At 38.7% G+C, this 8,549-nt stretch overlaps 1 pseudogene; it reads left to right on the top strand.

Moving 5' to 3' along the window:
- The first annotated feature begins 488 nt into the window (after positions 1-488).
- LOC138435210 (olfactory receptor 6C1-like) lies at positions 489-2,095 on the top strand (annotated as a pseudogene).
- Positions 2,096-8,549: the final 6,454 nt, after the last annotated feature.

Raw genomic sequence — 8,549 nt, 5'->3', positions numbered from 1 at the left:
ATTTAAGAATTATACCAGTATACTGACAAAATAGAGATTTACTAAGTGAATATCAATGTAGAAAAAAGGAAAATATAAAATACAGCATAGGATAGAAAGCAGAATATACACACACATATAGAGAGAATAATAATATTTAGATGGCAGAGATTTTGAAGAAAAAATGTTCTCTGAAAGATAATGTTTTATGTTTCATTTTAGATTCCAATTTAGTTTCCTTAGCCAATGACACAGATCCAGTCTATGAAAAATCTACTCTGCCTCCTCTGTACTCTGGACTCTCTACACAGGTTCCGCAACTTTTTGTACCAGGGATCAGTTTAGCAGATGACAACTTTTCCAAGCACCTGGGTGGAGGCTAGTTACAGGATGGTTCAAGCTCATTTTGTGTATTGTGCACCTTATTTCTATTATTATTATATCTTTGTCACATCAAATCATCAGGCATTAGATTTCAGAGTTCAGAAACCCTGGCTCCAATACGCGCGATGGTCACAATAGTGAATGCCTTAGGTGTGATTCAGATAAGGAGTCAGAAGTAGGAAGGTGGATGTGAGTCAGAGTGAGAGCTTAGAAGTCTTTCATATTGTTGAAGATTTAAGTCCAATGACTTTCACTTGGGAGACGGACTCATTTGAGTGACCTTTTCCCTGACATATTTGGATTTTCTAAATTAACTAGCAAAGTAATAATATAAGAAATCAGGTAAAAGATTAGGAAATAATACAATCTAACTGAATTTGAGAAAAGATGAGGAGTTTCCCATTGGGAAAGAAATATTTTAGGAAAGGATTTAAAATATCAACAGATAGCGTGTCTAGTCCAGTATTTCAAATATATAGATAAACCTAAGTTAAAATTCCTGCTCTTTGCATTTAGAGTATGTGATATGGATAAAAATTTTAAGCATATTTTAACCCCATTTCAATCAGTGAAATAGTTATTTTAAAAGAAATATTCTATGAAAAACACACACTGACATATGGTAAAAAGAAAAAAAAAATCTTTAAAGATAAGTTGTTTCAAAGATCTCCAAGTTAAATTAATATAGCATAGCCCTTCCAGAAATAAATTCCAGTGCTATCTGTGAATAGTTTCCTTTTCTTTAAGTCTCTTTGTGTTCTACCCTGAAGGATACTCAAATAAGAAGAAAAGGGGAAACTGCATAGAAAGGAGAGAGTTTATCTTTCTGGGACTGTCAGATAACCCACAACTTCACGTTGTGAGCTGTGTCTTTCTACTCATCACCTGCATGCTCAGCATCATTGGAAACCTGACCATTATCACCCTAATCCTGCTGGATGCCCACCTACACACCCTTGTGTATTTCTTCTTCAGAAATGTCTCCATATTAGAGGTGTCATCCACAACTGTCACTATACCTAAGTTCCTTATCACCATTATTACAGGAGATAAAACCTTTTCTTTTACTGATTGTATGGCTCGTTTTTTTTTTTTTTTTTTGTTTGCTTGTTTTTTTTGCCTACCGGCTGCCAAGACTTCTGACCATTACATTGCCATCTGCAAACAGCTACATTACATGAGCACCATGAATCATAGAGTCTGCACACTACTTGTCTTGGCTTCTTGGTTGGCTTCATCCTTAATCATTTTCTCATCACTCATGCTATTCAGACAACTTGATTATGCTCTTGATCATTTTATTTGTGATTATTTCCCCTTTTACACATTTCTTGTTCAGACACCAAATTGCTATAGATGATGGGCTTTTCCATTGCTGTGTTTACCTTAATGTTCACTGTGGTATTAATAATTCTGTCCTATCCATATATCATCAGAACTATTTTAAGGATCTCTTCCACCTCTCAGAGGACAAGGGCCTTTTCCATGTGTTCTTCCCACAAATTGTCATCTCCATCTCTTATGGCAGCTACATTTTCATGTACATGAATCCATCAGCAAAGGACAGGGTGTCTTTGAGCAAGGGAGTGGCTGTGATAAACACCTCAGTAATCCCCATGCTGAATCCCTTTATTGTACCCTAAGGAATTTGAAAGTCAAGTCAGCCTTCACGAACATGAAGACTGTACTCTTCTCAGGAAATGAAAAAATAAAAACCTGTTTTATAAATTAGAGGCATAACAATGAACAATCAAATAAAAACCAGGGCTTTCAAAGTCTATTAATTTTCACATAGTCCCCCTGGAAGTATTTTTCAGTGCTCATACTTTTATTGTCAGCATCTTACTAAATATGAGCACAGGTGGGCAGTAGTTAGAACATTCTTTGCATTGCCTTTCTTTGGGACTGGAATACAAACTGACATCTTGAGTGCATCATTTTAACAGCATCGTCTTTTAGGAACTGAAAGAATTCAACTGGATTTCCATCACCTCCACTAGTTTTGTTCATAGTGATGCTTCCTAAGGCTAACCTGACTTCACACTCCAGGATATCTGGCTCTAGGTGAATGATCACATCATCAAGGTTATCTGGGTCATTAAGATCTTTTTTATATAGTTCTTCTGTGTATTCTTGCCAGCTCTTCTTAATATCTTGTGCTTCTATTAAGTTCATACCATTTCTGTACTTTATTGTGCCCATCTTGGCATAAAATATTCCCTTGGCATCTCTAATTTTCTTGAAAAGAATCTAGCCTTTCCCATTCTATTGTTTTCCTCAATTTTCTTGCATTGTTCACTGAGGAAGCCTTTTTTACCTCTGCTTGCTATTCTTGGGAACTCTGCATTCAAATGGATATATCTTTCTTTTTCTCCTTTGCCTTTCACTTCTCTACTTTTCTCAGCTACTCGTAAGACCTCCTAAGACAACCATTTTGCCTTTTTGCATTTCTTTTCCTTGAGGATGGTCTTGGTCACTGCCTCCTGTAGAATGTCACAAACCTCCGTCCATAGTTCTTCAGGCACTCTATCAGATCTATTCCCTTGAATCTATTTGTCACTTCCACTGCATAATCATAAAGGATTTGATTTAAGTCATACCTGAATGGTCCAGTGGTTTTCCCTACTTTCTTCAATTTAAGTCTGAATTTGGCAGTAAGGAGCTTATGATCTGAGCCATAGTCAGCTCCCAGTCTTGTTTTTGTTGAATGCATAGACCTTCCCCATCTTCAGCTGCAAAGAATATAATCAATCTGATTTCAGTATTGACCATCTGGAGATTTCCATGTGTAGAGTCTTCTCTTGTGTTGTTGGGAGAGGGTGTTTGCTATGACCAGTGTGTTCTCTTGACAAAACTCTATTAGTCTTTACCTTGCTTCATTCTGTATTCCAAATTTGCCTATTATTCATGTGAAATGCCAGGCTGGATGAAGCACAAGCTGGAATCAAGATTCCTGAGAGAAATATCAATAACCTAGATAAGCAGATGACACAATCCTTTGGGCAGAAAGTGAAGAGGAACTAAAGAGCGTCTTGATGAAAGTGAAAGAAGATAGTGAAAAAGCTGGCTTGAAACTCAGCATTTAAAAACTAATATCATGGCATCCAGTTCCATCACTTCACGGCAAATACATGGGGAAACAATGGAAACAGTGACAAACTTTAAATTCTTGGGCTCCAAAATAATTGCAGATGGTGACTGCAAGCATGAAATTAAAAGACACTTGTGAAAGGCTGTTGTTGAATTATGACACCGGGATTCTTGGCCCCCGAAGGAGAAGTATTCAATCCGGGGCCAGAGACAAGGCTTGATCGCTCAGAGCTTTTGTGTAATAAAGTTTTATTAAAGTATAAAGGAGATAGAGAAAGCTTCTGACATAGGCATTAGAAGGGGGCAGAAAGAGTACCCCCCTGCTAGTCTTTAGCTGGATGTTATATAGTCACCAGCAGTCTGTTAATGAAAGAAAGGAATGTCTCAGAATTCAGAATGACACCAGGCCCCTCACCCATAAGATGTATTTTGGGATAATCTTGGCTCCAAATGGTTCATCTTGGGCCATAAAAGGATTAACTTGAATCTTGAAGAAGGGCAGAGCACCATACGAATAGTGTTATTTACATAGATTAGAGGAACGGTATTGAAGTATACCGTACTGGTTTATCAAGTAGGTTCTGAGCCCAAAAGGCAGAACCAACTTGAAGACAGAGTTTGGGGTAAATGCGTAGTACATTAGCATAGCTTAAGATAAACATTTCCATAAGAAAAAGGCAATGGTTAACTCCAAGTGAAACCAGGTGTCATTATGGCAACACAGAATTTTAAGAGAAACCTTTTAAATTTGTATAGAGAAGGAAAAAAAATATCATTAGTTTGTTTCTTCCTGCCCCTTAAGGGAGATAAAAATGTCTGACACTTGCAGGCTATTTCCTCCATTTGGAGACCCCTGGCCTTCCTGCCTGTTACCCTCTCACTTGCATCTTGGAAGAAAAGCTATGACCAAACTAGACAGCATATTAAAAATCAGACATTACTTTGTCAACAGAGATGCATCTAGTTAAAGCTATGATTTTTTTCAGTAGTCATGTATGGATGTCAGAGTTGGGCCATAAAGAATACTGAGTGAGAAATAATTGATGCTCTTGAACTCTGGTGTTGGAGGAGACTCTTGAGAGTTCCTTGGGCTGCAATGAGATCAAACCAGTCAATCCCAAAGAAAATCAATCCTGAATATTCATTGGCAGGGCTAATGCTGAGGCTGAACCTCCAATACTTTGGACACTTGATGCAAAGAACTGACTAACTGGAAAAGTCCCTGATGCTGGGAAAGAGTGAAGGCAGGAGGAGAAGGGGACGACAGAGGATGAGATGGTTGGATGGCATCACTGACTCAATGCACATGAGTTTGAGCAAGCTCCAGGGGTTGGTGATAGACCGGGAAGCCTGGCATGTTGCAGTACATGGGGTCGCAAAGAGTTGAACATGAGTGAATGACTGAACTGAACTACCAAATATAGTATATACATTTTTCGCCATTCAAATTCTCATCATTCTCTCACGTACTGCCCTTCCTTTGGGCTCATCATTCCACTTAACCTTGAAACTGACCTCTTTCCCTCTTTAAATTGTTTTTAATTCCATGTTTTCATGATATTTCTTACAAAATTAGGGACAGACAGTAAAATACAGAGCAGCAGCACCTGAGAGAGACCTGTGTTTTGATTTTGACAGGAAACACTCTTTCTAGAAATTCAGGAAATATTAAATAATGCTGAATACTGTTTTTCAATGTTTTTAAATTTTTGGATAATTGCTTTACAATGTTGTGTTAGTTTCTGCCATATGTTAACGTGAGTCTGTCATAAGTATACATATGCCCCCTCCTTTTTTAACTTCACTCCCACCTCCTACCCCAGCCCACCTCTCTAGGTTGTCATGGAGGCCTGGGTTAAGCTCACCGTGCTGTACAGCAACTTCTCATTGGCTATCATCAGTTTCACATATTTTAATGAATGAGTTTCAATGCCAGTCTCTCAATTTGCCCCATCCTCTCCCAACCCTCACCCCGCTATGTTCCAGGTCTGTTCTCTATGTCTGTGTCTCTAACTGCTGCCCTGAAAGTAGGTTCATTGGTACCATTTTTCTGGTTTCCATATATATGTGTTAGTATACAATATTTGTTTTTCTCTTTCTGATTTACTCCATTCTGTATTGCAGGCTCTGGGTTTATCTGCTTCATTATATTTGATTCCAGTTTGTTCCTTTATGTGGATGCTTGGCCTGTTATGAACCAGCTTATAACCCAGCATATGGCTGTGCATGTGTGCTCTGTCATGGTCAACTCTTTGTGACGCTATGGACTATAGCCTGACAGTCTCCTCTGCCCATGTGCTTACCACACTTCTTTACCCATTCATCTGTCGATGGACATCATGGTTGCTCCCATCCTGGCTATTGTGAATAGTGCTGCAATGAACACTGGGGTACCTGTGTCTTTTAGAATTGTGATTTTCTGAATATAGGCCCGGTAGTGAGATTGCTGGGTCATGTGGAAGTTTTATTCCTATTTTTAAATTTTTATTTATTTAAAAATTTTATTTATTTTAATTGGAGGTTAATTACTTTACAATATTGGATTGGTTTTGCCATACATCAACATGAATCCACCATAGGTGTACACATGTTCCTTCTTCTTAGTGGCTCTATAAATTCACATTCCCACCAACTGTGTAAGAGGATTCCCATTTCTTCCCATATTCTCCAGCATTTGTTTGATGATGACCATCTTGACTGATGTGAGGTTTTACCTCATTTTAGTTTTGACAAGTGAAGTTGGATATTTTTTCATGTGTTTATTAGCCATCTTTATCTCTTCTTTGGAGAAATAGCCATCTATTTAGGTCTTCTGCCTATTGTGTCAATGACTTTTTCTTTTGTTATTGAACTACATGAGTTGCTTGTATATTTTAGAGATTAATCGTTTGTCAGTTGCTTCATTTGCAAATATTTTCTCCCATTCTGAGGGTTGTCATGTCATCTTGTTTATGATTTCCTTTGCTATGCTAAAGCTTTTAAGTTTAATTAGGTCATACTTGTTTTTATTTCCAAAACGTAAGGAGGTGGAGATCTTTAATCCCATTTTATCTTTGTGAATGGTGTTAAGAAGTGTTCCAATTTTATTTTTTTACACATAGCTGTCCAGTTTTCCCTGCACCACTCATTGAAGAGGCTGTCTTTCCTCTGTTGCATATTCTTGTCTCCTTTGTCGAAGATAAGGTGCCCAAAAGTGCTTGGGTTTATCTCTGGGCTTTCTATTTCATTACGTTGATTCTTCCAATTCAAGAATTGGTATGTCTCTCCATCTGTTTATGTCATCTTTGACTTCTTTCATCAATGTCTTATAGTTTTCTTTATACAGCTCTTTAATGCATTTATCCCTAGATACTTTATTGTTATTGTTGCCTTGGTGAATGGAGTTGATTCTTTATTTTCTCTTTCAGATTTTTGTTGCTAGTGTATTGGAATTCATTGGATTTCTGTGTATTGATTTTGTATCTTGCAACCTTACTAAATTAACTAATTAATCTAGTCATTTTCTGATGGTATTTTTAGGGTTTTCTTTGTATAATATCATGCTGTCGCCAATGAAAGCTTTACTTCTTCTTTTCCAATCTGTATCCCTTTTCTTTCTTGTTCTTCTCTATTGCCAATTAAAATTAACTCCAATTTTACCTTTTCATCATGGCTGTGAAATAAGAACAATCATATGAAACATTTCCATAGGAAAAGATAAGGTAAAAATGTCTTCAAGAGAAAATAACAGTTACCTGAGAAAGTTGTTCAAGAAAAGCTTTGATGAACCTAGACGGTGTATTAGGAGAATGCAATGGCACCCCACTCCAGTACTCTTGCCTGGAAAATCCCATGGACGGAGGAGCCTGGTAGGCTGCAGTCTATGGGGTCGCTAAGAGTCGGGCATGACTGAGCAACTTCACTTTCACTTTTCACTTTCATGCATTGGAGAAGGAAATGGCAACCCACTCTAGTATTCTTGCCTAGAGAATCCCAGGGACAGAGGAGCCTAGTGGGCTGCCATCTATGGGGTTACACAGAGTCGGACACGACTGAAGCGACTTAGCAGCAGCAGACACTGTATTAAAAATGAGAAGCATCACTTTGCCAACAATGATACATATAGTCAAAGCCTTTTGGTCCCATCACTTCATGGGAAATAGATGGGGAAACAGTGGAAACAGTGTCAGAGTTTATTTTGGGGGGCTCCAAAATCACTGCTGCCGTAAAATTCAAAGATGCTTACTCCTTGGAAGAAAAGTTATGACCAACCTAGATAGCATATTTAAAAGCAGAGACATTACTTTGCCAACAAAGGTCCATCTAGTCAAGGCTATGGTTTTTCCAATGGTCATGTATGGATGTGAGAGTTGGACTGTGAAGAAAGCTGAGCGCCGAAGAATTGATGCTTTTGAACTGTGGTGTTGGAGAAGACTCTTGAGAGTCCCTTGGACTGCCAGGAGATCAAATCAGTCCATTCTGAAGGAGATCAGCCCTGGGATTTCTTTGGAGGGAATGATGCTGAAGCTGAAACTCCAGTACTTTGGCCCCTTATGTGAAGAGTTCACTCTTGGAAAAGACTCTGATGCTGGGAGGGATTGGGGGCAGGAGGAGAAGGGGACGACAGAGGATGAGATGGCTGGATGGCACCACTGACTCGATGGATGTGAGTCTGAGTGCACTCTGGGAGTTGCTGATGGACAGGGAGGCCTGGCATGCTACTATTCATGGGGTCACAAAGAGTCGGACACGACTGAGCGACTGAACTGAACTGAACTGATGGGTTTTTCAGTAGTCATGTAAGGATGTAAGAGTTGGACAATAAAAAAGGCTGAGCACACAAGAATTGATGCTTTTAGACTATGCTGCTAGAGAATACTCTGGAGAGTCCTTTGGACTGCAATATCAAACCAGTCAGTCCTACAGGAAATCAACTCTGAATATTCATTGGAAGGACTGATTGTAAAGCTGAAGCGTCAATAATTTGGCCACCTGATGTGAAGAGCACACTCACTGGAAAAGACCCTGATGCTGGGAAAAGTTGTGAGCAGGAATGGAAGGGGGCAATAGAGAATGAGATGGTTGGATGGCATTACTAGATCATGGAAATGAGTTTG

This window comes from Ovis canadensis, chromosome 3, assembly GCF_042477335.2.
Source record: "Ovis canadensis isolate MfBH-ARS-UI-01 breed Bighorn chromosome 3, ARS-UI_OviCan_v2, whole genome shotgun sequence".
NCBI lineage: Eukaryota > Metazoa > Chordata > Mammalia > Artiodactyla > Bovidae > Ovis > Ovis canadensis.
The sequence above is the reverse complement of the archived record's forward strand: the minus strand, read 5'-3'. Positions and strand labels throughout refer to the sequence as shown.